Source organism: Loxodonta africana, chromosome 23, assembly GCF_030014295.1.
Source record: "Loxodonta africana isolate mLoxAfr1 chromosome 23, mLoxAfr1.hap2, whole genome shotgun sequence".
Lineage (NCBI taxonomy): Eukaryota > Metazoa > Chordata > Mammalia > Proboscidea > Elephantidae > Loxodonta > Loxodonta africana.
The window spans coordinates 56,878,238-56,905,838 of record NC_087364.1 but is presented as its reverse complement, the minus strand read 5'-3'; the positions used below and the strand labels follow the sequence as shown (position 1 = coordinate 56,905,838).

General features: G+C 40.1%; 1 long non-coding RNA gene across 1 annotated transcript; it reads left to right on the top strand.

Moving 5' to 3' along the window:
* The first annotated feature begins 320 nt into the window (after positions 1-320).
* LOC111752318 (uncharacterized) lies at positions 321-17,682 on the top strand. The gene is made up of 3 exons (XR_002787280.2): positions 321-2,426; positions 17,423-17,536; positions 17,635-17,682. It is a non-coding gene; the product is annotated as an uncharacterized LOC111752318 (long non-coding RNA).
* Positions 17,683-27,601: the final 9,919 nt, after the last annotated feature.

Below are 27,601 nucleotides of genomic sequence, written 5' to 3'. Positions count from 1 at the left end.
CTCATTCATTTGTCCAGGGAAATCAGGCTCACAGCCACCAGCCCAAGGTTAATTTTGTTTTCTGTTCAGCCAGGAACAGGGTGTGCTATTAGACAGAGAGGGGAATGGGGGACTTTTTAACTGGCAAAGCGGAACCTCTGCTGGATAAGGAAATATTCCAGTGGCTGGAGGTCAACACAAATGCTTTGGGATTTTCAAATCCTGCTGTGTTCACAGCTGAACCTGAGATCCTCCAAGTTGCTAGGACCTGTTCACAGAGCCTTGCACTGAGCTTTTTGAAACAGAAGAGGGCGTTTCATCATGCCTTATGCTAGATTCTTTTTTTTTTAAGAATGAAAAGGAAACTGGCCTTTGAATGAAAATGAAAAGCTTTTCCCTTTCTCAATGAAAATCTTCTGTTAATGTTTTCAAGCTTAAATATGAGTAAAACTTCTGTATTCACTTTCTACTTTCATGGGGTTTTAGTTGGAGACCAAGCTAGTATAAGCTTTATTATGTTATAAAGTGCATCTTAAATGTAATGCAACTAGACTTTAAGCAAAGTACCACGTTTACATCATTCTCCCCCATTGGCCAGGTAGCCAGCTCAGTCTGTGAATCCCATCTCCCCATATTTCTTCCCATGAGAAAATCCTGGTTTTTCCTAAAATCCAATCTTTCTTAAGGATCTGTGACTAATACTGTGTCTGCATTTTTCTATACATTTCTACTTTTAATCATATGATCTACCCCTTTCCCAGATTAAAACCCTAGGAAGTTTCCCTGTGTTAATTCCACTTTATACTAGTTGGTTCTTTAAATATGTTGTTAGCTACCATGGAGTCAGTTCCAGCTCACAGAGACCCTATGCACAGCAGAACAAAACGTTGCCAGGTCCTGGGTCATCCTCGCAATGGCCGACATGTTTGAGTCCACTGTTGTGGCTACAGTGGCAATTCCTCTCACTGAGGGTCTTCCTCACCCTCCTTGGCCATCTCTTTCACCAAACAGGGTGTTCTCTTCTGACTGGTCCCTCCTTATGATGTTGCTAGTGAGTTGGACAATGTCCTGTTGTGACCCTAAAGGTTTTCATTGCTAACTTTTGGAAATAGATCACCAGGCCTGTTTCCTAGACTGTCTAGTCTAGAAGGAAGCTCTGTTGGAACATGGTTGGCCATGGGTGATCCTGCTGGCTTTCGAAATACTAGTGGCATAGCTTCCAGCATCGCAGCAACACGCAAACCACCACAGTATGACAGACTGGTGGTACTTTAAATGTACTGTGTATATTTCAAGATTCAGTTTGTATTACCCTGAATAAAGCTTGTTATAATAAACACCATTAAACTGAAAATCTCAGGACTTGCCTACTATTAATATGGTCCATGGACAATAATAATGGGCTGGTATTTTTCTGTGTACAGAATAATCTACAACTGAAGCAATTTTTGATGGATGGGTTATTTTATCTAGATTTTTGAACTCTTCCATTTATTCTGTAAAATTTAAATTTAGGCAATTCTATTCTTTTACTATTAAGATATTGGGACCATGTAGACAGCAAATATGTTTGAAGGAAAAAAGAGACTAAATTGTTGTCAATTCCCACTCCATCCTAGTTCAATCTCAACCATTCCAAGTGAACATTTCTGGAGGCTTCCCTACCTCTCTCCTTTCTCTAGTGAAAGTACTTCTGCAGTGTGGCAATAGCTCTTTTGTAGTTATGATCTAGGGATTGGAAACCTAGGTAGCATAGTGGTTAAGAGCTATGGCTGCTAACAAAGAGGTTGGCAGTTCAAATTCACCAGGTGCTCTTTGGAAACTCTATGGGGCAGCTCTACTCTGTTCTATAGGGTCACTATAGGGCCACTATGAGTCGGAGTAGACTCGGCAGCAACGGGTTTGGTTTTTGGTATCTAGGAATTGGGAATGGGACTTTCAGAATGGTGGATGAGGAGCACAGCACCATCCTATTTCTTAAAAGCAGTGATACAACTGGACAGTACTACCAAAAACAACTCTGTCAGGAATCTGGAAATCTACCAAAGATACACAAAAAATTGATAAGCACTTATTTAAGAACCTTGGAGCCCTTGTGGTGCAATGTGGTGGTGCAGTGGTTAAGAGCTCAGTTGCTAACCAAAAGGTCAGCAGTTTGAATCCATTAGCTGTTCTTGGAAACACCAAGTGGCAGTTCTACTCTGTTCTATAGGGTCGTTATGAGTCGAATCGCCTCATCGGCAATGAGTTTGGTCTTGGTTGGTTTATTTAAGAACCTTGGATATGAACAATGACAGTTTGTTCTGTGTTAATCTGAATTGCTCCCATTTCACCTCTCTCAGCTCCAACCGTGTAATCACGTGGTCGTTTGACTAGGGTGCGGCAAACCATGAAAAACAGGACTTGATTTGGAGCAACGATGTGAGTGGGGAACGCCATGACCTCAGGTATTCAGAAATAATAGATAAATGGTGCAGCTAGCTTGAGACTATGATGCTGGTTGGGGTAAGCAAGAGATCCATAGACTAGCAAGAAAAATTTTTTTTAAAATAATTTTTATTGTGTTTTAAGTGAAAGTTTACAAGTCAGTCTCTCACACAAAAACCCATATACACCTTGCTACACACTCCCAATTACTCTCTGCCTAATGAGACAGCCCGCTCTCTCCCTCCACTCTCTCTTTTTGTGTCCATTTCGCCAGCTTCTAACCCCCTCCACCCTCTCATCTCACCTCCAAGCAGAAGATACCAACATAGTCTCAAGTTTCCACCTGATCCAAGAAGCTCACTCCTCACCAGAATCTGTCTCTAACCCATTGTCCAGTCCATGTCTGAAGAGTTGGCTTCGGGAATGGTTCCTGTCCTGGGGCAACAGAAGGTCTGGGGGCCGTGACCACCAGGGTCCTTCTAGTCTCAGTCAGACCATTAAGTCTGATCTTTTTATGAGAATTTGGGGTCTGCATCCCACTGCTCTCCTGCTCCTTCAGGGATTCTCTGTTGTATTCCCTGTCAGGGCAGCCATCGGTTGTAGCTGGGCACCATCTAGTTCTTCTGGTCTCAGGATGATGTAGTCTCTGGTTTATGTGGCCCTTTCTGTCTCTTGGACTCGTAATCGCCTTGTGTCCTTGGTGTTCTTCATTCTCCTTTGATCCAGGTGGGTTGAGACCAATTGATGCATCTTAGATGCCACTCTTCAAAGTGGGATGTAGAGTGTTTTCTTAATAGATTTTATTATGCCAGTTGACTTAGATGTCCCCTGAAACCATGGTCCCCAGACCCCTGCCCCTGCTACACTGGCCTTTGAACCATTCAGTTTATTCAGGAAACTTCTTTGCTTTTGGTTTAGTCCAATTGTGCTGACCTCCCCTGTATTGTGTGCTGTCTTTTCCTTCACCTAAAGTAGTTCTTATCTACCAACTAATTAGTGGTAGATAAGAATGTTTTCTTCTCAGTTTAAACTATTTCTCATGTTTTTATAATAGTGGCCTTATACGATATTTGTCCTTTTGCAACTGACTAATTTCACTCAGCATAATGCCTTCCAGGTTCCTCCATGTTATGAAATGTTTCACAGATTCCTCACTGTTCTTTATCGATGCGTAGTATTCCATTGTGTGAATATACCATAATTTATTTATCCATTCATCCATTGATGGGCACCTTGGTTGCTTCCATCTTTTTGCTATTGTAAACAGTGCTGCAATAAACAGGGGCGTGCATATATCTGTTTGTGTAAAGGCTCTTATTTCTCCAGGATATATTCCAAGGAGTGGAATTGCTGGATCATATGGTAGTTCTATTTCTAGCTTTTTAAGGAAGCGCCAAATCGATTTCCAAAGTGGTTGTACCATTTGACATTCCCACCAGCAGTGTATAAGTGTTCCAATCTCTCCACAGCCTCTCCAATATTTATTATTTTGTGTTTTTTGGATTAATGCCAGCCTTGTTGGAGCCTTGTTGGAGTGAGATGAAATCTCATTGTAGTTTTGATCTGCATTTCTCTGATGGCTAATGATCGTGAACCTTTCCTTATATATGTTAGCTACCTGAATGTCTTCTTTAGTGAAGTATCTATTCATATCTTCTGCCCATTTTTTAATTGGGTTATTTATCTTTTTGCAGTTGAGTTTTTGCAGTATCATATAGATTTTAGAGTTCAGACACTGGTCAGAAAGGTCATAGCTAAAAACTTTTTCCCAGTCTGTAGGTAGTGTTTTTACTCTTTTGGCGAAGTCTTTGGATGAGCATAGGTGTTTGATTTTTAGGAGCTCCCAGTTATCTAGTTTTTCTTCTGCATTCTTAGTAATGTTTTGTATACTGTTTATGCCATGTATTAGGGCTCCTAATGTTGTCCCTATTTTTTCTTCCATGATCTTTATCGTTTTAGATTTTATATTTAGGTCTTTGATCCATTTTTAGCTCATTTTTGTGCATGGAGTGAGGTATGGGTCTTGTTTCATTTTTTTGCAGATGGATGTCCTGTTATGCCAGCACCATTTGTTAAAAAGACTGTCTTTTCCCCCATTTAACTGTTTGGGGGCTTTTGTCAAATATCAACTGCTCATAGGTGGATGGATTTACGTCTGGATTCTCAATTCGGTTCCATTGGTCCACGTATCTGTTGTTGACCAGTACCAGGCTGTTTTGACTACTGTGGTGGTATAATAGGTTCTAAAATCAGGTAGAGTAAGGCCTCCCACTTTGTTCTTCTTTTTCAATAATGTCTTATTTATCTGGGGCCTCTTTCTCTTCCATATGAAGTTGGTGATTTGTTTCTCCATCCCATTAAAGAATGTCATTGGGATTTGGATCAGAATTGCATTAAATGTATAGATCGCTTTTGGTAGAATAGACATTTTTATAATGTTAAGCCTTCCTATCTATGAGCAAGGTATTTTTTTTTCACTTATGTAAGTCTCTTTTGGTTTCTTGCAGAAGTGTACTGTAGTTTTCTTCGTATAAGTCTTTTACAACTCTGGTAAGATTTATTCCTAAGTATTTTATCATCTTGGAGGCTACTGTAAATGGCATTGATTTGGTGATTTCCTCTTCGACGTTCTTTTTGTTGGTGTAGAGGAATCCAACTGATTTTTGTATGTTTATCTTGTATCCTGATATTCTGCTGAACTCTTCTATTAGATTCAGTAGTTTTCTGGAGGATTCCTTAGGGTTTTCTGTGTATAAGATCATGTCATCTGCAAACAGAGAGACTTCGTCCTTGCCAATCTGGATGCCCTTCATTTTTTTATGTAGCCTAATTGCTCTGGCTAGGACTTCCAGCACAACGTTGAATTAGAGTGGTGATAAAGGGCATCCTTGTCTGGTTCCTGATCTGAGTGGAAATGTATTCAAGCTCTCTCCATTTAGCGTGATGTTGGCTGTTGGCTTTGTATAAATGCCTTTTATTATGTTGAGGAATTTTCTTTCTATTCCTATTTTGCTGAGAGTTTTTATCATGAATGAGTGTCGAACTTTGTCCAATGTCTTTTCTGCATCAATTGATGAAATCATGTGATTCTTGTCTTTTGTTTTATTTATGTGGTGGATTACATTCATTGTTTTTCTAATGTTGAACCATCCCTGGTATGATGTGGGATTCATACCAGGTATGTTGAACCATACCTGGTATGAATCCCACTTGGTCATGGTGAATTATTTTTTTGATATGTTGTTGAATTCTATTGGCTAGAATTTTGTTGAGGGTTTTTGCATCTATATTCATGAGGGATATAGGTCTATAATTTTCTTTTCTTGAGGTGTCCTTACCTGGTTTTGGAATCAGGGATATGGTGGCTTCACAGAATGAGTTTGGAAGTATTCCGTCCATTTCTATGCTCTGAAATACCTTTAGTAGTAGTGGTGTTCGCTCTTCTCTGAAAGTTTGGTAGAACTCTGCAGTGAAGCTGTCCGGACCAGGGCTTTTTTTTTTTGGAAGTTTTTTGATTACCTTTTCAATCTCTTCTTTTTTTATGGGTCTATTTAGTTATTCTACCTCTGTTTGTCTTAGTTTAGGTAGGTAGTGTGTTTCCAGGAATTCACCCATTTCTTCTAGGTTTTCAGATTTGTTTGAGTATAGTTCTTCAGAGTAATCTGTTTTAAAAAAAATCTGATAGGATTCTGTTAATTTCAGTTGGATCTGTTGTAATATCGCCCATCTCATTTCTTATTTGGGTTATTTGCTTCCTCTCCTGTTTTTCTTTTGTCAGTTTGGCCAGTGGTTTATCAATTTTGTTGATTTTTTCAAAAAACCAGCTTTTGGTCTTGTTCTTTCAATTGTTTTTCTGTTTTCTATTTCATTTAGTTCAGCTCTAATTTTTATTATTTGTTTTCTTCTGGTGCCTGTGGGTTTCTTTTGTTGCTCTCTTTCTATTTGTTCAAGTTATAGGGATAATTCTTTGATTTTGGTTCTTTCTTCTTTTTGGATGTGTGCATTTATTGATATAAATTGGCCTCTGAGCACTGCTTTTGCTGTGTCCTAAAGGTTCTGATAGGAAGTGTTTTCATTCTCATTGGAGTCTCTGAATTTCTTTATTCCATCCTTAATGTCTTCTATTATCCAGTCTTTTTTGAGCAGGGTATTGTTCAGTTTCCAAGTGTTTGATTTCTTTTCCCTGCTTTTCCTGTTATTGATTTCTACTTTTATGGCCTTATTGTCAGAGAAGATGCTTTGTAATATTTCAATGTTTTGGATTCTGCTAAGGCTTGCTTTATGACCTAATATGTGGTCTATACTAGAGAATGTTCCGTGTGCACTAGAAAAGAAAGTATAGTTGGTTGCTGTTGGGTGGACTGTTCTGTATATGTCTACGAGGTCAAGTTGGTTGATTGTGGCATTTAGATCTTTCATGTCTTTATTGAGCTTCTTTCTGGATGTCCTGTCCTTCACCCAAAGTGGGTTGTTGAAGTCTCCTACTATTATTGTGGAGCTGTCTATCTCACTTTTCAGTGCTGATAGAGTATGTTTTATACATCTTGCAGCCGTCATTGGGTGCATAAATATTTAACATAGTTATATGTTCTTGATATACTGTCCCTTTTTTTTTAAATCATTATATAGTGTCCTTCCTTATCCTTTCTGATGGATTTAACTTTGAAGTCTATTTTGTCAGAAGTTAATACTGCCACTCCTGCTCTTTTTTTGATTGTTGTTTGCTTGACATATTTTTTTCCATCCTTTGAGTTTTAGTTTGTTTTTGTCTCTAAGGTATGTCTCTTGTAGGCAGCATATAGACGGATCTTGTTTTTTAATCCATTCTGCCACTCTCTATCTCTTTATTGGTGCATTTAGTCCATTTACACTCAGGGTAATTATGGATATGTTTTTTTTTTTTATGAATTTAGTGCCGTCATTTTGATGTCTTTTTTTTTTAAATTATTTTTATTGTTCTTTAAGTCAAATTGATGTCTTTTTTTGTGTGTTGACAGCTTCTTTTTCCCGCTTGATTTTATGTGCTGAGTAGATTTTCTTTATATACTGTCCTTTCCTCATATTTGTTGTTGTTGATTTTGTTTCTGCTGAGTCTGTATTTTTCCCTCGTATTTTATTTTGATAAGTAGGAAAGTTTGTCTCCTTTGTGGTTACCTTATTATTTACCCCTATTTTTCTAAATTTAAAACTAACTTTTAATTCTTTGTATTGCCGTATTTTCCTTTCCATATGATTACATTTCTTAGTCCCTCTTTATTATTTTAATGTTGTCTTTTATATAATAACATTGCTATTACCCTGTTTTGGGCTTTTTTTTTATATATATATATAATCTTGCTTTGTTTTTTTTGGGTTTCCCTATCTGGGTTGACTTCTGGTTGCTCTGCCCAGTGTTCTAGTCTTGGGTTGATACCTGATATTATTGATTTTCTAACCAAAGAACTCCCTTTAGTATTTCTTGTAGTTTTGGTTTGGTTTTTATGAATTTCTTCAACTTGTGTTTGTCTGGAAATGTCTTAATTTCACTTTCATATTCAAGAGATAGTTTTGATGGATGTATGATTCCTGGCAGGCATTTTTTTTCCTTCAGTTTTTTAAATATGTCATCCCATTGCCTTCTTGCCTGTATAGTTTCTGCCAAGCAGTCCAAGCTTATTCTTATTGGTCTCCTTTGTAGGTGACTTTTCATTTATCCCTTGCTGCTCTTATAATTGTCTCTTTATCTTTGGTTTTGGCAAGCTTGATTATAATATGTCTTGGTGCTTTCTTTTTAGATCTACCTTATGTGGAGTTTGATGAGCATTTTGGATAGATATCTTCTCATCTTTCACAATATCAGGGAAGTTTTCTGCCAAAAAATCTTCAACAATTTTCTCTGTATTTTCTGTTATCCTTCTCTGTTCTGGTACTCCAATCACTCGTAGGCTATTTCTCTTGATAGAGTCCCACATGATTCTTAAGGTTTCTTCATTTTTTAAAATTCTTTTACCTGATTTTCTTCAAATATATTAGCGCCAAGTGATTTATCTCCGAGTTCAGAAATCCTATCTTCTACTTGCTCAATTCTGCTCCTCTGATTTTCTATTGAGTTATCTAATTCTGTAATTTTACTGTTAATCTTCTGAATTTCTGATTGCTGTCTGTCTATGGATTTTTCCAGCTTATTAAACTTTTCATTATATTCCTGAAGAATCTTTCTAATTTCTTCAGTTGTTTTATCTGTGTGTTTGTTGGCTTGTTCTGCATATTGCCTCATTTCCTTCCTGATGTCTTGAAGGGTTCTGTATATTAACCTTTTGTATTCTGCATCTGGTAATTCCAGGAATGCACTTTCGTCTAGAAGATCCCTGGATTCTTTGTTTTGAAAGCCTATTGAGGTGATCATGGTCTGTTTCTTTATGTGACTTGATATTGACTGTTGTCTCCAAGCCATCTATAAGTTACCGTATTAGTTTATGCTTGCTTACTGTGTCGTAGCTGCTTTCTTTGTTTTGTTTTGGTATACCCCTATGGGTTGCTTGAGTGAGCTAGCTTGATTATTTTCACCTTTGGAGCTCTGGTGTCCTGACCGCAGCTGGCTAGAGCTATTATCAGGTATATCAGTCTATGAGTCCATTGAGTTTCCTTGTATGAATTCAGCTCCGGTTTCCAGGTAGCTTATATTGAGTGTGTGGTACAGGCTCTGTCCCACAGTCTTAGAGGGGCAGGGGTGATTGGCGTATATACCGGTATCTGATTGCAGCAGTGGGTCACGCTCTGAACAAGGCAGGGGGCTGAGAACTGACCCCCAAGTGTCTCTGAGGAAAACAAGTCTCTGTTCCCTAGAAGGTGCTGGTGGGTGGGTTCTGCCGAGGGACCATGGGCATCCAAAGTTTTTGGTTGTAAGGACTGGGAGGTACCAGTTATCTTTGGACCCCTGTCGTGGCTGGCTGAGTGACCTGATTGGACCTACCAGTCCTTAGGTCCCTGATGTAGTTAGGTGAGGGCCTTGTTTAATAGACAAAGCAATGTCAAACATCAAACCCCCACCTCTCCACCACACAGCTGAAATGGTTGGAGTTTGCCAACAAGGGCCTATTCTCCTGAAATAGGCCCACACAGGTCCATGCAGAAGGGAAAGGTGCTCAAGGTCCATGGACGGTTTATGCCTGGACAGGAGCCACTTCTGTCCTGAGCTCCCCCGGTTAATGGAGCTAGCAAATTATCTTTTCCCCATTTGCAATTTTTTTTTCCTTCCCCAAGGCTGGGAGGATGGTTTTAGGTGCTCACCAGGGTCTCTCTCAGGCCCAGGGATTCAGCCACTGAAGATGGCTTGGCGGGGGGGGGGGTGGGGGGGTGGGGGGGTGGGGGGGGCACGGTAAAATATACACAAGTCCTTAGCTTTTGCCGAGAGTGCAGTTCTCCTCAGGTTCTGGAGGTGTGAGTGGGCTGTGTGGCTGCTGCTTCTCCCTGAGGAAACTGTGGCCAAACGCTAGGACCAGGCCGCCACCGCTGCTGCTGCTGCTCCAGGAATGGTGCCTGAGGGCTCCCCGTGATTCAGGTCTGGCAACTCCTCTCTGCTTCTGAACGGTCTCTTTCTCCCCCTGCCCCTCAGTTCGTTGTCTAAGCTTGCCTTTGATGCTCAGGGCTCCCAGCTTGTCACAAATATACTCCGTCTCACTTGTTTTTTTCGGGTCTTTGTTGTAAAGAGGGCTCGATGGAAGCGTCTGTCTATTCCGCCATCTTGGCTCCATGTCTAGCAAGAAATTTAAAAGAGATCAAAGTTAACTTCTTACAAGGAAAAGAGTGGTAACGCTGGAATTAGAGAAATCTGTGTCTGATTTCTGGCTCCATCATTTACTAGGACGTAATCATGACAACTGTAACCTCTGCAAACCTCAGGTTCTTTGTCTGTAAAATGGGCTTCCTTGAAGCAGGCTTCCCCCAAATCCACACTGTAATAAATTCTTGCACTGCAGGCAAAATTTCCCTTTTCCTCTGCCCTTAGCCTCTTGTATTGAATTATTTTTGCACATATCTGATTCCATCAGACTGAAAATTCTCTAAGGGCAGAGACTATTTTCCTTAATGGTCGTGGTATCTACTACTTTGTAGCTATATCCAATCTATGCTTGTAAGGTTGATGTGAGGATAAGTCTGGTACTTGGTAGAAATGGCACCTATGATTATTATTTATGTCTAGCTATACATATACACCTGTCCATCACTTAGGAAAAAAGCAGAGTATGAACTGGTGTTTGAGCATTGTGTAGGCCTTGGGCAGGTGTAGAGGTTTAGGAAGGATGTACCAGGTGAAGTAGAAGGTCAGTGAAAAAGAGGAAGACCCTCAATGAGATGGGTTGACATGGTGGCTGTACACACAATGGGCTGAAGCGTAACAATGATTGTGAGGATGGTGCAGGACCAGAAAGCATTTTCTTCTATTGTACATAGGGTCAGTATGAGTCAGAACAAAAACAATAAGGAGCACCAGGTGAAAGAAACAATGGAAAATGAACATGGTGTGCTCACAGGATGCTAGGAGCCTTACCTGCCACTTCATCCCTGCATAAAAAGGCACAAAAGATATTCTTAGCTGTAGTATAAATTCCTCTCCCTTGAATGCAGGCTGTGCCAACTCCACAGTATGTAGGGCAAACTCCACAATGCATAAGCTTTGTGCTTCTTAAATTTCTTTGTTCATATACATGCAGGGGCGGATTAACCAGTAAGCACAGTATGTACCAGCTTGCATTGTGCAAGGTATGCAAGGGCTTACTTGTATTTACTTGCTAATCTGCAGTAGCAATTTTACATGGGTTTTACCACATCTTTGATGTGGTGGGGGGACAGGTGAAATTGTCCACTGTAGATTGGTGGGAAGGTGCATTGAGCCCGTGCGTACCTTGCTTACTGGGTAATCTCTGGCCCTGTTAATATGTGCCTTCACCATGTTTGTGGCCTAGGGTCAGATGTGGGCAAACTAAATGGGATCACAGATATCACAACTATGGACTAGACCAGCTGTCCAAATCTGGAATTATCTCTGGTTATAAATAGTTACTGGGCACAGAATCAGCTAGTAAAATTAAGGGTTATAGGGCTTGGGCATTTAGGGGAAGAAAAGGAAGGAAAGAGTGCCAAGAAATCTAAACATTACAAATTAACCCTGCAGGACCAATGGCAATAGAAAGCCGTAGTCGATTGGAATTGACAGCAGTAAAGCTCACCAGGAAAAGAAATGTACGCATTTGTAAAGGAGAAAAAAAGAGGAGAAAACAGTTTTATAGAAAATTAAGTGCCCTGTGTAAGAGAATTGTGCCCGCTCCTTTTAAAAAATAATTTAAAGAAAATGCATGTGGAAAAGTAGAAATATTTAAATTTATAAAACAACTGCATAAATAAAATGAGCATTAAATTTTTTTTAAATGTGTGTGAATGTTATAAAAAGCCATATGTGCTTTCTTAGAAAGCATCATGTGTAGTTGAAATTTCTAGAATCATACAAAATAACCAGTAGAAGTAGAAAACTACCACTCTATTAGTACTTTGGTAAAAATTTATTACACACACAATGCATATAAACAGGAGAAAAATTTAGAAGCTCTAAGAATAATTAAAAAAATAGAAATTACTCATTTTTCACCACCCAAAGATAATAGCATAAACATTTTAACGTGGATCTTTCCAGATATATTATACATATACATACGTTGTTGGTAGTTGTCATTCAGTGAATTCTGACTCATGGTGACCCCATGTGTGCAGGGTAGAGCACTCCATAGGGTTTTCAAGGCTATGACCTTTTGGAAGTAGATTGCCAGGCCTGTCTTCTGAGGTGCCTCTCGATGTGTTAGAATAGCCACCCTTTGGCTAGTAGTCAAGCACTTAACTCTTTGCACCACCCAGGGTCTCCGATAGATAGCGAAAATGGGATTTCATATCATTATTGATCAATTCTGGAGATTAATTGGGATGTTGTAATCATTTTTCAGTCACTTTAAAGGGGCTTAATTTATATAGAGAGCCTGGTGGTGCAGTGATTAAGAGCTTGGCTGCTATCAAAAAGGTCAGCAGTTCGAATCCACCAGTTACTCCTTGGAAACCCTAGGGGGCAGTTCTACTCTGTCCTATAGAGTCTCTATGAGCGGCAATTGACTCGATGGCAATTGGTTTGGTTTTTTGGTAATTTATGTAGACAAGATGTATTTCTTTGAGTTTCTCAAATATATTACTTCTTGTGGACAAGGGCCTATCTGTCTATCTATCTGTCTATCTGCCTGTCTGACTATTGGTCTGTCTAACTGGCTATCTGCCCTACATCTGGCCCCTTCTAATGTTTGGGGAAGTGACTGTGGCTCCGCCTACCTTCATGATAGAAGCTGTTCCTCAACCTGCCTTGCAGCTGGGGCTCAGGTGCGTGATTTAGCCTCATCCAATCATTGAATCCTCAGGTAAATAACCAAGGCTGCTCGAGAATTCAGCCTGGAGTGGTGGCTGCAGAGGCGGCAAAAACGCCCAGAGTCCAGGATGTAGTGGCAGCAGTGGTGACAAGCCCACCAATCTGGTCTGTGATGTAACTTCTGCTTTGGTCTTGGCTGCTGCCCAGCCTCCCTTATTCCTGTCTATTTTCCTAGCCTGTTCCTCCATGTTTTCTGGTGAGCACAAAAATACCAGAAACATTTTCAAAAATTCCTTTTCTTCTTCAATCAGCCAGGGTCTTCTTGCTACTTGCAACCAAGAACTCTGATTGATAGAGTACTTTTCTGTTTCATCCAGCAAATGGGAGGCCTGGTTGTTTTCACTAGGATAGTGAGCCTTTGGAAATACTGGTGGTGTAGTAGTTAAGAGCTATGGCTGCTAACCAAAAGGTCAGCAGTTCAAATCCACGAGGTGCTCCTTGGAAACTCTAGGGGGGTAGTTCTACTCTGCCCTATAGGGTTGCTACAAGTCGCAATACACTTGAGGGCAACAGATTTGTTTTTTTGGTTTAGTAAGCCATATGGACAGAGGTGTAGTGATGGTAACAAGGGTCTAGAGGCAATTTCTAAGTTGCACTCCCCACCAATTTGAGCACCCAGGGGCAATCTCTAAATTGCCCCTTAGGCACCTTTCATATTTGTGATGCCTCAGAATGTCATTCTGTGTCTCATCTGGAGCCCCCTTGGACTTGCGCCTGGGAGGCAAGTGCTCCCGTCTGCTACCTGCCCCCCTCCCCCACTATGCCTCTGCATCTGGACTTTACGCTTCTTCAGGGAGCCTAGAAATTTAGATTAGAAACAATCTTGGAGATGATGTAGTTACATTGCATATATCGAGGGCAATCGTTTGCTGAAGTGGAAAGACCATTGGACTCAGAGATAGAAGTCCTCACTGTCACTTGCTAGCTGCAAATCAGCTAATTCTCTGTGTTACTGTGTATGCATACATGTATGTATATATACTTGTGTGTGTGTATATATATATATATGAAACCCTGGTGGCGTAGTGGTTAAGTGCTACAGCTGCTAACCAAAGGGTCAACAGTTCGAATCCTCCAGATGCTCCTTGGAAACTCTATGGGGCAGTTCTACTCTGTCCTATAGGGTCGCTATGAGTCAGAATTGACTCGATGACACTGGGTTTGGTTTTTGGTTTTTGTATATATATATATTATATATATAAACATATATGGAGTCCCTAGGTGATCCAAAGTTTTAGTGAACTATGCTGCCAGCTGAAAGGTTGGTGGTTTGAATTCACCCAGAAGTGCCTGGGAAGAAAGGCCTCATGATCTACGTCTGAAAAATCAGCCATTGAAAACCCTATGGAGCACAGTTCTACTATGACACACGAGTCATCGGGAGTTGGAATCAACTCAGTGGCAAAATGGCAATAGGTTATATTATGCCTACCTATTTATCTATCTATATGTTGTTAGCTGCTATCGAGATGGCACTGACTCATGGTGACGCACTGTACGTCGTAACTAAATGTTGTCCAGTCATGCACTATCTTCATGATTATTGTTCCAGCCATTGCAAAGTGACTTTTAACTTAGGGGGCTCATCTTCCAGCACTATATTGGACACTATTCTGTTGTGATCTATAGAGTTTTTTTTTTTTAATAATTTTTATTGTGCTTTAAGTGAAAGTTTACAAATCAAGTCAGTCTCTCACACAAAAACCCATATACACCTTGCTACGCACTCCCAATTACTCTCCCCCTAATGAGACAGCCCGCTCTCTCCCTCCACTCTCTCTTTTTGTGTCCATTTCGCCAGCTTCTAACCCCCTCCACCCTCTCATCTCCCCTCCAGGCAGGAGATGCCAGCATAGTCTCAAGCGTCCACCTAATCCAAGAAGCTCACTCCTCACCAGCATCCCTCTCCAACCCATTGTCCAGTCCAATCCATGTCCGAAGAGTTGGCTTCGGGAATGGTTCCTGTACTGGGGCAACAGAAGGTCCGGGGCCATGACCAGTGGGATCCTTCCAGTCTCAGTCAGACCATTAAGTCTGGTCTTATGAGAATTTGGGGTCTGCATCCCACTGTTCTCCTGCTCCTCAGGGGTTCTCTGTTGTGCTCCCTGTCAGGACAGCCATCAGTTGTAGCCAGGCAACATCTAGTTCTTCTGGTTTCAGGATGATGTAGTCTCTGGTTCACGTGGCCCATTCTGTCTCTTGGGCTCGTAATTGCCTTGTGTCCTTGGTGTTCTTCATTTTCCTTTGATCCAGGTGGGTTGAGACCAATTAATGCTCCTTGATGGCTGCTTGCTAGTGTTTAAGACCCCAGACGCCACTCCTCAAAGTGGGATGCAGAGTGTTTTCTTAGTAGATTTTATTATGCCAATTGACTTAGATGTCCCCTGAAACCATGGTCCCCAGACCCCTGCCCCTGCTACGCTGGCCTTCGAAACATTCACTTTATTCAGGAAACTTCTTTGCTTTTGGTTTAGTCCAATTGTACTGACCTCCCCTGTATCGCGTGCTGCCTTTCCCTTCACCTAAAGTAGTTCTTATCTACTGTCTAATTAGTGAACGCCCCTCTCCCAATTCCCCTCCTTCCCCCCTCTCGTAACCACGAAAGAATGTTTTCTTCTCAGTTTAAACTATTTCTCAAGTTTCTATAATAGTGGTCTTATACAATATTTGTCCTTTCGCAACTAATTTCACTCAGCATAATGCCTTCTAGGTTCCTCCATGTTATGAAATGTTTCACAGATTCCTCACTGTTCTTTATTGATGCGTAGTATTCCATTGTGTGAATATACCATAATTTATTTATCCATTCATCCATTGATGGGCACCTTGGTTGCTTCCATCTTTTTGCTATTGTAAACAGTGCTGCAATAAACAGGGGCGTGCATATATCTGTTTGTGTAAAGGCTCTTATTTCTCCAGGATATATTCCAAGGAGTGGAATTGCTGGATCATATGGTAGTTCTATTTCTAGCTTTTTAAGGAAGCGCCAAATCGATTTCCAAAGTGGTTGTACCATTTGACATTCCCACCAGCAGTGTATAAGTGTTCCAATCTCTCCACAGCCTCTCCAATATTTATTATTTTGTGTTTTTTGGATTAATGCCAGCCTTGTTGGAGCCTTGTTGGAGTGAGATGAAATCTCATTGTAGTTTTGATCTGCATTTCTCTGATGGCTAATGATCGTGAACCTTTCCTTATATATGTTAGCTACCTGAATGTCTTCTTTAGTGAAGTATCTATTCATATCTTTTGCCCATTTTTTAATTGGGCTATTTGTCTTTTTGCAGTTGAGTTTTTGCAGTATCATGTAGATTTTAGAGATCAGTCACTGGTCAGAAAGGTCATAGCTAAAAACTTTTTCCCAGTCTGTAGGTAGTCTTTTTACTCTTCTGGTGAAGTCTTTGGATGAGCATAGGTGTCCGATTTTTGGGAGCTCTCAGTTATCTAGTTTTTCTTCTGCATTCTTAATAATGTTTTGTATACTGTTTATGCCATGTATTAGGGCTCCTAATGTTGTCCCTATTTTTTCTTCCATGATCTTTATTGTTTTAGATTTTATGTTTAGGTCTTTGATCCATTTTTAGCTCATTTTTGTGCATGGAGTGAGGTATGGGTCTTGTTTCATTTTTTTGCAGATGGATGTCCTGTTATGCCAGCACCATTTGTTCAAAAGACTGCATTTGTGAAATATCAACTGCTCATATGTAGACAGATTTATGTCTGGATTCTCAATTCGGTTCCATTGGTCCATGTATCTGTTGTTGTACCAGTACCAGGCTGTTTTGACTACTGTGGCGGTATAATAGGTTCTAAAATCAAGTAGAGTAAGGCCTTCCACTTTGTTCTTCTTTTTCTGTAATGCCTTACTTATCTGGGGCCTCTTTCCCTTCCACATAAAATTGGTCGATCCATAGAGTTTTTATTTGCTAATTTTTGAATGTAGATCACCAGGTCTTTCTTCCTAGTCTGTCTTAGTCTAGAAGCTCTACTAAAACCTGTTCATCATGGGTGACCCTGCTGATATTTGAAATACTGGTGGAATAGCTTCCAGCATCATAGCAACATGAGAGCCACCACAGTACAGGAAACTGACAGATGGTGGTGGATACACACACACACACACATACACACGCATATATATATATAACCTTTAAAATAAGGGACTTAGACTTGAGTTTCCTCCAGAGGTAGACTTCTATGATTTTTAAGCAGATCCAGAAACTTTAGAGTTCAAATTGTAACTACTAATTCTGAATTTTCAGAGTCAGTAATTTGCGTAACACTGAATAAGTGTACACAATAATTAAAATGGGCATGTAGGGAGTAAATCTACCTCCTTCTTTGGAAACTTTAAACTCATTTATTCTTTTGACAAATGAGTAGCAGCACAGATATCCAGCTAGAATAATTTACACGGTGTTTTCAAGTTTATAGATATAGTCATAAGCAGGCCTTCACAGTGATAAATTACTTAGTTTCATCTGTTACAGCTTCTCAAGTCATGAAATAAAGTAAACGTTGTTAATGCTTTTTATTAATATGTTAAGTATAATGTCTCTCCCATTTTCTCTCAAGGACTCAGCATTGTATCTCAGGTGAAACTTTGAAGATTAAATCTAGACACAGTTGGTTTGTACATCCATAGTAACGGGAAGACAGTAAACTTTACCCTGTCCAGGATGTAATTTTGTAAGTTTAGCTGTTTGGATGAGTGCTTTCATCTGCTTCTTTTGACTCACAACCCAACAGTGACAGCAGTATCTCAGTGCAACTTCTATGTTTTACAGATGAGACTTACGAAGCCAAGAGATCCTCCAAGGTCATGTAAGTAACTTCAAGTTCAATGGTAGATCTGAGACTAGAATCTAGGACTTATTATACCTTGTGATACCTGAGATGGGTTTTCTCTTGATCACTCTTAAAACTAGGGCCTGTGCATGGTGGGTCTTCAACCATTAAATAATAACTAGCAATCAGTTGCAGCACAGTTTCATTTCTGCCATGACCCATATACTGAGGAATCAGAGAAAACATTCAAACAGTTAATTTTTAAAAAATAGAACTGAGCATTTTCGAGCCAGGAGCTGGTGGTTTATTTTAGTATGCAGATTTAGGCCCAGGCTTAAAGTTGCTCAAGTCTATGACTGTTAATACTATATGGAAACAGATGAGAACTGGCCCTAAGGAGTTCATTCTGAAAGCTCAAGTTGGTACAGGATGGTAGTGACATTGCTTGTCTCTATAAAAGGTTTTTCAGACTATTAATGTTGATGTAGAACAGGTGGTAGACTATTTAACCTGTGCTCTGATTAATAGGCCATTACGACTCTATCAAGGTATTTGACATACACACAGCATGGCTCAGGGATGGGCCTCTCTTCCTAGCTGGATAAGGATGGGATTTACTTTGATTTTGATATGAAATGTTTACAGTGTATTTAATAGTCCTGGCCCTTATTTTAATGTGGCTAAAACAGAATGGCAAATCCTCTTAAGCTGGATATAATGACTTTGACAAAATGTAGTTTATCAGATAAGGTTGCTGTGTTCTGACAATCATACCCAGTTGAGTTAAAAGAAAGAGGAGTAAAGATAAAACCCACTGAGGATGAGCTCAGAAATATGTGTCTAGATTAATTTTTGCAATCTCGGTAATTACCCTGCGCCTGATCTGATTTCTTAGACCTTCTCTGCCTCCTTCCATATTTCACTGTCATCTCTTCCCAATTTAAGGCTTTTCTTTCATTTTCTGCTTTAGTGTATTGACATCTGTCTCCCCTCCAGTCAGTTTTTTTAAAACATCTTAAGGTTTGTGGATAGTTTTCTGAAGTTGGAGATTCTGTTCAAATAAGAAAATATGTATATTCTTCAATACTTACAGATCTTGAGTCTCTATCGCCTTTTGGGAATATCCTGACAAAAGAGGAATGGTTTTGAATTCTGTCACTGTTAGGCACTGTCATGTGGGCTCCAACTCATAGCGACCCCAAGTAAAGCAGAGCAAAACATTGCTGGTCCTGTGCTGTTCTCATAATCGTTGCCAGGAGTCCATTTTTGCAGCCACTGTGTCAATCCATTTCATTGCAGGTTTCCTTCTTTTTCACTGACCCTCTTACTTTACCAAACATGATGTCCTCCAGTGACTGGTCCCTCTTGTTGATGTGTCCAAAGCAAGTGAGATGAAATCTTACCCTCTTTGCTTCTAAGGAACATTCTGGCTGTACTTCCTCCAGGACCGATTTGTTCATTCTTGTAGCAGTCCGTGGTATAGTCAATATTCTTCGCCAACATCATAATTCAAAGGCATCCATTTTTCTTTGGTCTTCCTTATTCATTGTCCAGCTTTCACATGCGTATGAAGCAATTGAAAATATCATGGCTTGGGTCAGGTGCGCCTTAGTCAGCAAAGTGACATCTTTGCTTTTTAATATTTTGAAGAGGTCTTTTTCAGCAGATTTGCCTAATGCAATATGTCATTTAATTTCTTGACTGCTGCTGCTATGGACATTGATTGTTGATCCAAGTAGAATGAAGTTCTCCACCACTTCAATTTCTTCATCATTTACTATGATGCTGTTTATGGGCCCGATTGTGAGGATTTTAGTTTTCTTTATATTCAGGTGTAATTCATAATGAAGGCTATAGTCTTTTACCTTCATCAGTAAGCGCTTCAAGTTGTCTTCATTTCCAGCAGTAAGGTTGTGTTATCTGCTTAGCTGAGGTTGCTGGTGAGTCAAATAGTCAAGAGAAAATGCTCTGATATTTTTTCACTGTGGTATCACCCGTTCAAAGAGTCTAGACTGTGGCCGGGACCTTTCCAGGCTCTGCATTGTACAGAGTACTGTCAACATTATACATTGATGTTAACTAGAAGACAGGAGAGTAGCAGAAATGATCTGGGGAAAGTAACATCTGGGAAGGAAGGTAAAAGAAAGTGGGATTCTTAATTGCGAAAAAAAGAATCACATTGTATACAAAATATTTTCAACAAATGGTTCTGTTACCTAACGTTAGTGCTAGTTACTTCCTTACTCCGTTACATGGTAATGCAGATATTGAGCTGAGAAATTTGTAATAAAAATGATGTCCTGAGGCACCACGACATGATTAAGTCCCTTTTAAGCAAATGATTTTTCAAACTAAAAATAGTAGTGGTGGAAACGAAATCATATCTGAAAGCACCATATAAACAGAAAAAGCGGAGCTGTTTGCTACCCATACGATACTGCCTGGGCTTTGCGTCGCCTTGGCTACCCAGCATCAGCTCTCCCTGTTCCTGGATTCCCTGGGCAGGGTTTGGAAACATCCTTTCACATCTTCAAAGAGAACTTACATCTTGTTTGGCATCATTTTAGTGTAGCAGATCTGAAAAATCAAATTCTAATTTGAAAAATATTGATCTATATTTAATGTATGCTGAGATTCTCTATTAGCTAGACTAGAAGCCCATTTCCAGGCTTTGCTAGATAACAGTATATTATCTGAGCAGGGCTGGTTTTACGAGTAAGTTGAGTAAGTGGCTTCATTTAGGATGACATTTCAGGGGTGTCAAAAGGCCCCTGGGCAAAATTATCTCCCTTACAAGATTAGAAGTCACACCTGAAAGGGAATTTTGTAAGGGCCCTCAATTTAACTGTTTAAAGGAAGCTGGGTAGGTACTATGTTAGTGGGGAAATCAATCCCATTCAGTATGAATGTGTTCAATGCCTATGATGCGTAAGGCATGCACTTTCTTTCAGGAATACAAAGGTGAATAAAACAGATTCTGTACTCAGAAATTTATGATTCGGTAGTGGACCCTAGCAAATATACACCCAACTATATGGCATACCTTTTGTTTATGGCAGGAAGAAACAATTTGATGGAATGATACTCAAAAGCATTGAGCTTTGGTTGGGAAGGGCAAGAGATACTGCTGGGGGAGGTTGGAGGTCGCAGTCCCGGGGAATTGATAAGTAGATTGGTAAATTTCACGTCAGTCAGTGAAATATGTGTCATAAAGGTAGGATGCAGAGCATTATAAATAGGCTTTTCTTCCTCTAGAAATTTGGTGATATTGCAGCCTGGCCAGGAGAGAGTGCTCACTGGCTGTCAAGAAGCCAAATAATAAATTTACTTTGGTCAATTTACCTGGGTCCAAAATTAGGCCCTTGGCTCTGTAGACGCAGATTCTCTCATCTAATCTCCTAGTTCTGATTGAACCCCGGAACCTCAAGCTTACAAAGCTTGCAAGAGGTGGGTGTTTAAAGCCATACTAGAATCCCAATTATTGATCCTATAAAGCCACAATGGAATCTCAGTTATTGACTTACCATAAAATTGTATGATTGTCAGGTGGATTAGTCAATTGGGACAGTGTGAATAATGAATTCTCTTTCTAGGCGAAAAGTTTCAGGATGTTGTTGGGTCATCACGGAATCAGAATAAGAATTGTTTTTGTGACTTAAGTAATAGTATAAGGCTCTCAGGCTTAACATTAGGCCTGTATCTGGTGGCTGATAGGATGTTTGGGCCTTTGGGTTGAACCTCTACTTGGATCTTCTTTCCCTTAATTACCAGTTTCCCACCTATGTTCCTCAAGAAGCCACTGATGTTACAGATATATATCTTTCCACAGGTATTCTGTGCATCTACAAGCAAATATGTATGTTTCATACTTCTTTCCACCTAAGTGGTAGCATATTAAACAATACTCTGCACCTTCCTATTTTTCACATAATAATACTATGTATTTAGGACATCTTTCTATCAGTATTTAAAGTACTTCCTCATCCCATTTTATTTTATTTTTTACATCTTCAAATAATTCTACTATAGAGAGTGCCAGGATTTATTTAACCAGTCCCATATTCATGGGCATTGATTATTCTCAATCTTTTGCTATTGCAAACAATGTAGCAATGAATATCTTATCCCTTTCTGATGTTCTCAGTTGACTTAGTGGTGCCAGTTCCTTTTCTTAAACGTTATGTGTCTCCCAAGGTTTTATCCTCTTCTGTCTGTACTGACTAACCTGGGAAAACATATTCATCCTCATGGCTTTAATTATCATCCATATGTGCCAGGCGCTCCTTGGAAACCCTATGGGGCAGTTCTACTCTGTCCTACATGGTCGCTATGAGTTGGAATCGACTCGACGGCACTGGGTTTGTTTTTTTTTTTTTGGTTTGGATGCTGATGATTCTTGTACCTATATTTCTTAGCCCACGTACCCCGCTTAATGCCCAGAAGTATACATAAATTGCCTGCTGTACAACTCCGTTGGGATGGCCCATGTGAATGTCAAATTTAATATGTGCTAAATGGACCTTTTCATATTCACTACTTCCTTGCTTCTTCCACCAAACGTGTTTTCCTGCAGTATTCCCTACTTTGATGATTGCCACCATCATCTCCCAGTCATCCAAGGTAGAAAGTGGAGAAGAACGATGACTCCTCCCTTCTCTTCAACATCTTTATTCAATGAGTCACCAAGTATTGTCACTCCACTTGTTAAATAGCCTCAAATACAGTCTTTGTTTCCATAGGCCAGTGGTTCTCAAGTGTGGTCCCTGTTCCAGCAGCATCAGCATCACCTGAGAACTTCTTATAAATGCAGAGTCTCACCTCAGACATACTGAATCAGAAACTCTGGGGATCATGGGGGCCAGCAATTGTGCTTTAACAAGCCCCCCAGTGATTTTGATGCATGCTGAAATTTGAAAAGCATCCCCCCAGTTTCACTGCCAATGACTTAGTTCAGTAATTTATTTTCTTTCTTTCCTGGATAACTTCAGCAGCCGCCTAAATAGTTTCCCTGTCTCTAGACTTGTCCCCCAGCAATCTCCGTACAGAAGCCAGAGTCAAGTTCCAAAATGCAAACCTAACCATGTTAGATTCTGTGCTTAAAAGTCCTTGCAACTTTCAAGATAAAGCTCAAACTCCCCTCCATGTGGCGTGATACTCTGGCCTCTACTTACTTCTCTAGACTGGTCATCTCTCAAAACCCTTTCTTTACACCACAGAGTCTGGCTTTGCTGAAATACTTGTAGTTCCCGAACATGAACCATCTTCTCTCTTGTTCTTTATTTATCCTCCTACCTAGTATGTTCTTTCTTCCCCTCTGTTGCCACCTGTCTCTTCTCCCTCAGTTACATTATTATATTTAGTTCTTTTATTGGCTATCTTTGTCATTGTAAGTACTATCCTTAAACATCTATTTCTCCTTCCCTCAGTGATTGATGACTATGTGGCTAGAGCAGATTTTCCCTACTGTGATACGAGGGTCTTACCCCCCTAGTGGGGCTCCTGATTGGCATTTCCGTGTAACAAGGTGGGGCATTTGGTTTGACAGGCTTGCTTTGGGGAATGAACGGGTGGGTGGTTGTCCAGCTTCACACTGATGCCAAAATCTATCTAGGTTATCTAGGTTGTCTTTGATGATTTTGTACCCTGTAGGCTCTGGTATGTCCTAGGCTTTGACAGTCTCCTCCTAGCTCCCTTCTCTCTGCTAATGTCTTCCAGAGATTTCTGTAGTTTATGCAGTTCCTGGTCTTTCAACCCCAACACCCATTCTCTTTGCTGCTACTTTTGCAGCTCCCCCTCACCCAGTGGGGTTTCAGGAATACAGGAAGCAACAGTGTGTGTGTGTGTGTGTGTGTGTGTGTGTCCCTCTTTAAATTGGAAGGCCTGAGGATTTTTTCTTTTCATTTGGATGTAAGGCACACACAGTTTCATGATCAGATAGTGGAGCTAGTGATTTTGTGGATCACAGAGTATTTGGCTGTTCATTTAAAATCAGTGTGCAGTCAAAAATATTGCAATCACTTAGCTGCATTTGGTCAATGCAATGTTTATATCCTGTTTGCATTCTTAGTATCGTAGCTGTATATTTTATCTTTTGGTAGTAGGGCACATTGAACATGAATAATTTATTGATATTTAGAAGTATAGCTTTAGCAATGTCCTCATTGTACTTCTTGGCACGCTTTATCAAATTCATCTTATTTTGGTGAGGCTACTTAATACATTGTACCGTGTTACCCATGTTATCAGAAGACATATACACATAGTGTCTGTTTCTCTCTCTGTCTGAGATGCAAGCATCAATTGGTAATCAATATCTAGATTCTTTAGTTCATTAGGGGTTATATAATCTATTGTTTCTTTTCATTTATCAGCCAGAATACTTCTCTAAAGAGGAACATTCTCTCAGCCACTGTGTGGTTCAACAATGGTGCAGTTTGCATTGTAAAGGCAGGATAAATGCTTGATTCTTTCCCTCTATTTACCAGTTTTCAAAATAATGAGTTGATTCCTTATCACCACCACTGTCTTAGTCATCTAGTGCTGCTATAACAGAAATACCAGAAGTGGATGGCTTTAACAAAGAGAAATTTATTTTCTCACAGTAAAGAAGGCTAAAAGTCCAAGTTCAGGGAGTCAGCTCCAGGGGAAGGCTTTCTCTCTCTCTGTCGGCTCTGGAGGAAGATCCTTGTCCTCAATCTTCCCTTGGTCGAGGAGTTTCTCAGGCAAAGGAACCCCGTATCCAAAGGACATGCTCTGCTCCTCGTTCTGCTTTCTTGGTGGTATGAGGTCCCCAACTCTCTGTTTGCTTCCCTTTCCTTTTATCTCTTGAGGTGACCTGAGTGAGGGTGGTGTTACAATCCCACTCTAATCCTCTCAACATAGAATTACAATCACAAAATGGAGGGCAACCATACAATACTGGGAATCACAGCCTAACCAAGTTGATATACACATTTTTTGTGGGACATAATTCAATCCATAACACCCCCAAACCGCCCCCCCCAAACAAAAAAAACCCAAACCTGTTGCTGCTGGGTCAATTCTGACTCACAGGGACCCTATAAGACAGAGCAGAACTGTTTCATAAGGTTTCTAAGGAGTGGCTGGTGAATTTAAACCGCCAACCTTTGGTTAGCGGCTGATCTCTTAACCGCTGCCCTTCTGGGGCTCCATCATCTCCCTAGGGGACCAATTAACCAAACATCAAACCAAACCTGTTGCTGTTGAGTCGATTCAGAATAGAACTGCCCCATAGAGTTTCCAAGGAGTGGCTGCTGGATTCGAACTGCTGACCTTTTGGTTACCAGCCAAGCGTTTAACCACTGCACTACCAGGGCCCCATATAAAGGCTTTTTTCCCCCTTAAGCATCAGCTAGGAACTCATGAGATTTAAGTGAATTGGCTGTGTTTTAATTCACTGCGTTTATTATTCTTACTGGTGCTCAAATCTCCCAACTTTGGCCAGTGCCAGTCCCTTCAGGTTGACTGCTGAATCTTCCTGACTTCTGCAGCCTTTGATAGCTAGCTTCCTTCATATCTGGCATGACAGGATTTTCTAGGCTTATCTTGTATATTTCCTGCTCATCTATCAAAATTTAAGAAGAAAATATGAATATCTCTTAATAATTTTCTGACTCAGAACAGCAAGGCTACGTTTCAATGGTTTCTTTGCGGCATTAACCTTCACAGGACAAGCCCTCAGAGATCCTGGCTCTGAAGTTGAGTCTGTGCTACACAGCAGCGTAACTACCTTAGATCACCCCATCTTCACTGGCAATGTGCCAGCTTCTTGAGTGAGCCGCATTTACTAGTCTTTAGGCTTGTAATTTCTGTACTGACTAAACATTTCCTTGCCATTTGACTCTCCAACAGAGACCATCACTTAAAAAGAAGCCATGTGTTACACATATACTTTCTTATAAGTGACCTGAATTTCAAATTATATTGTTTCTCATTTAAAACTATCAAGTTTCTCTGATTATGTATTTTGCCCATCATCATCTTTACCAGTAATATACTACACTGGCCAGTCTAATTATCAAGTCAGTAATAACCAAAACCAAACCCGTTGCTGCCAAGTTCATTCAACTCAATTGGAGACCCCATGAGTCACAGAGTAGAACTGATCTAGAGGGTTTCTTGGCTGTAATCTTCATGGAAGCAGAACACCAGGCCTTTCTTCGTGGTGCCATTGGTTGGGTTAGAACTGCCCACCTTTAGATTAGTAGTTGAGCACAAACTGTTTGCACCACCCAGGGGCCTTAAGTCAATAATAGAGGCTATTTTAAAAATGGGTATATTGGATTTTTTTTTTTAAGTTTAGAAAAGAAATTGTTAGAATTTATTTAGCACAGAATAGTAGAGAATTTGGGAATCAACCCTTCATTTAACTGATGGGAAGAATGAAGCCTTATGGAAGAAAGTGGTTTGCCCAAGGTCACACAGGTATTACACAGGTAGAAGAAAGAATCAGGACCAGAACTCAGATTTCTGGAGGCACAGTTCAGTGCCTTTTCCATTCCAAGTGTTTGAATCATTTTGATTGCTTTCAAGTTCCTTTTCTCTTTGCTTCTTTCTTTTTTATCTTTGCAGTAGAATTTTAACAACATGCAATGCAGTATGCCTAGTCAATGCAGTATAGCACCGAGCTCAGAGGATAGTCCATTCTTATGCCAAAAAATAAATCCCTTTATTATATGCACACAGATTTTGTGAGGGTGGATTTTGGTTTTACTCCAGGCTCTTTGTAATCCCTCTGTGTCTCTAGAGGTCAGTGTGGCTTAAAGAAACTTTGCTCTACTTTATTTTAAACTATATTCAGTTAACATTTAATTCAAGTCACTTTTACCAAAGGTGACAATAAAGTGGTAGCCCAGGGGAACAGAAATTAATTCAGAACAACAAAAAGTACAAACATTAACATATACAACAGTATTGGTTTTGGCACGTTGAACTTTTCACTGAGTCCATAAACCTTAATAAACTTGGATATAATTGAATTAATTCTTATATCTTTTAACATGTAAGCTATTATCAATTTTGCTTAAACATATATGTCTCGACCATTCTAGACTTCTTTTAGAAAGAGGTGTTTGCACTCCATTGAAGGCTGTTTGAAAGGACCTTTATGACTAATTGGTCATATTAGTTCTCCATGAAAATGCTTTGAAGCAGCTCTGTGTCTTTGTTTTTATGTGGCAGTTAATGCAGAAGAGGTTTTATGAGCTACTTAGGATGGAGAATTTCCGTGGGAGAAAAGAGGATGTTATTGAAATGTTCAGTAAATTCCTATGAAAACCATTGGTTTTACTCTTCACCAGAGCTTTCAAAATTCTTCTCTCCCTTTTCCCTGTTCCACACCCTTTCTGTTTGTGGTGATGGTATAAGGGTAAATTGTTGAGAAAATTAATAAGTTTTATGTCGTTAATAAGAAATATTATAGTTTGCCTGTTGAAATGCTTTTCCGTGAGCAAATAGTAATGTTGAGACAAGGAGAGGAGAGAAGTGGATTTATGTTTACTTAGTATCTCCTTGGTGCCAGGCAGCTGCTGTCAGCATGGCAGCTGACGGGCCCTGTATGTCCCAAATGGAGCAGGTCTGCTATTTGGCCGCTTTGTTAGGGTTTGTCTTAGTCATCTAGTGCTGCTATAACAGAAATACCACAAGTGGATGGCTTTAACAAACAGAAGTTTATTCTTTCACAGTCTAGGAGGCTGGAAGTCCAAATTGAGGGGGCCAGCTTCAGGGGAAGACTCTAATGTTTATCTGTCAGCAACTTAGCAACTTAACTAATACAGAAGATGAGACTGGAACAGGATGTTGAAAGATTTAGATAACGAAGGAAAATGCTGAGGTTGATGGCACTGTTTTTTTTTTTTTCCTGAGGGTATCTCAGGTAGGAAGGATATCATGGAGGAGGGAATATAACACAATTGGCTGAAATGGATTAGGTAGCCTCAGTTTATG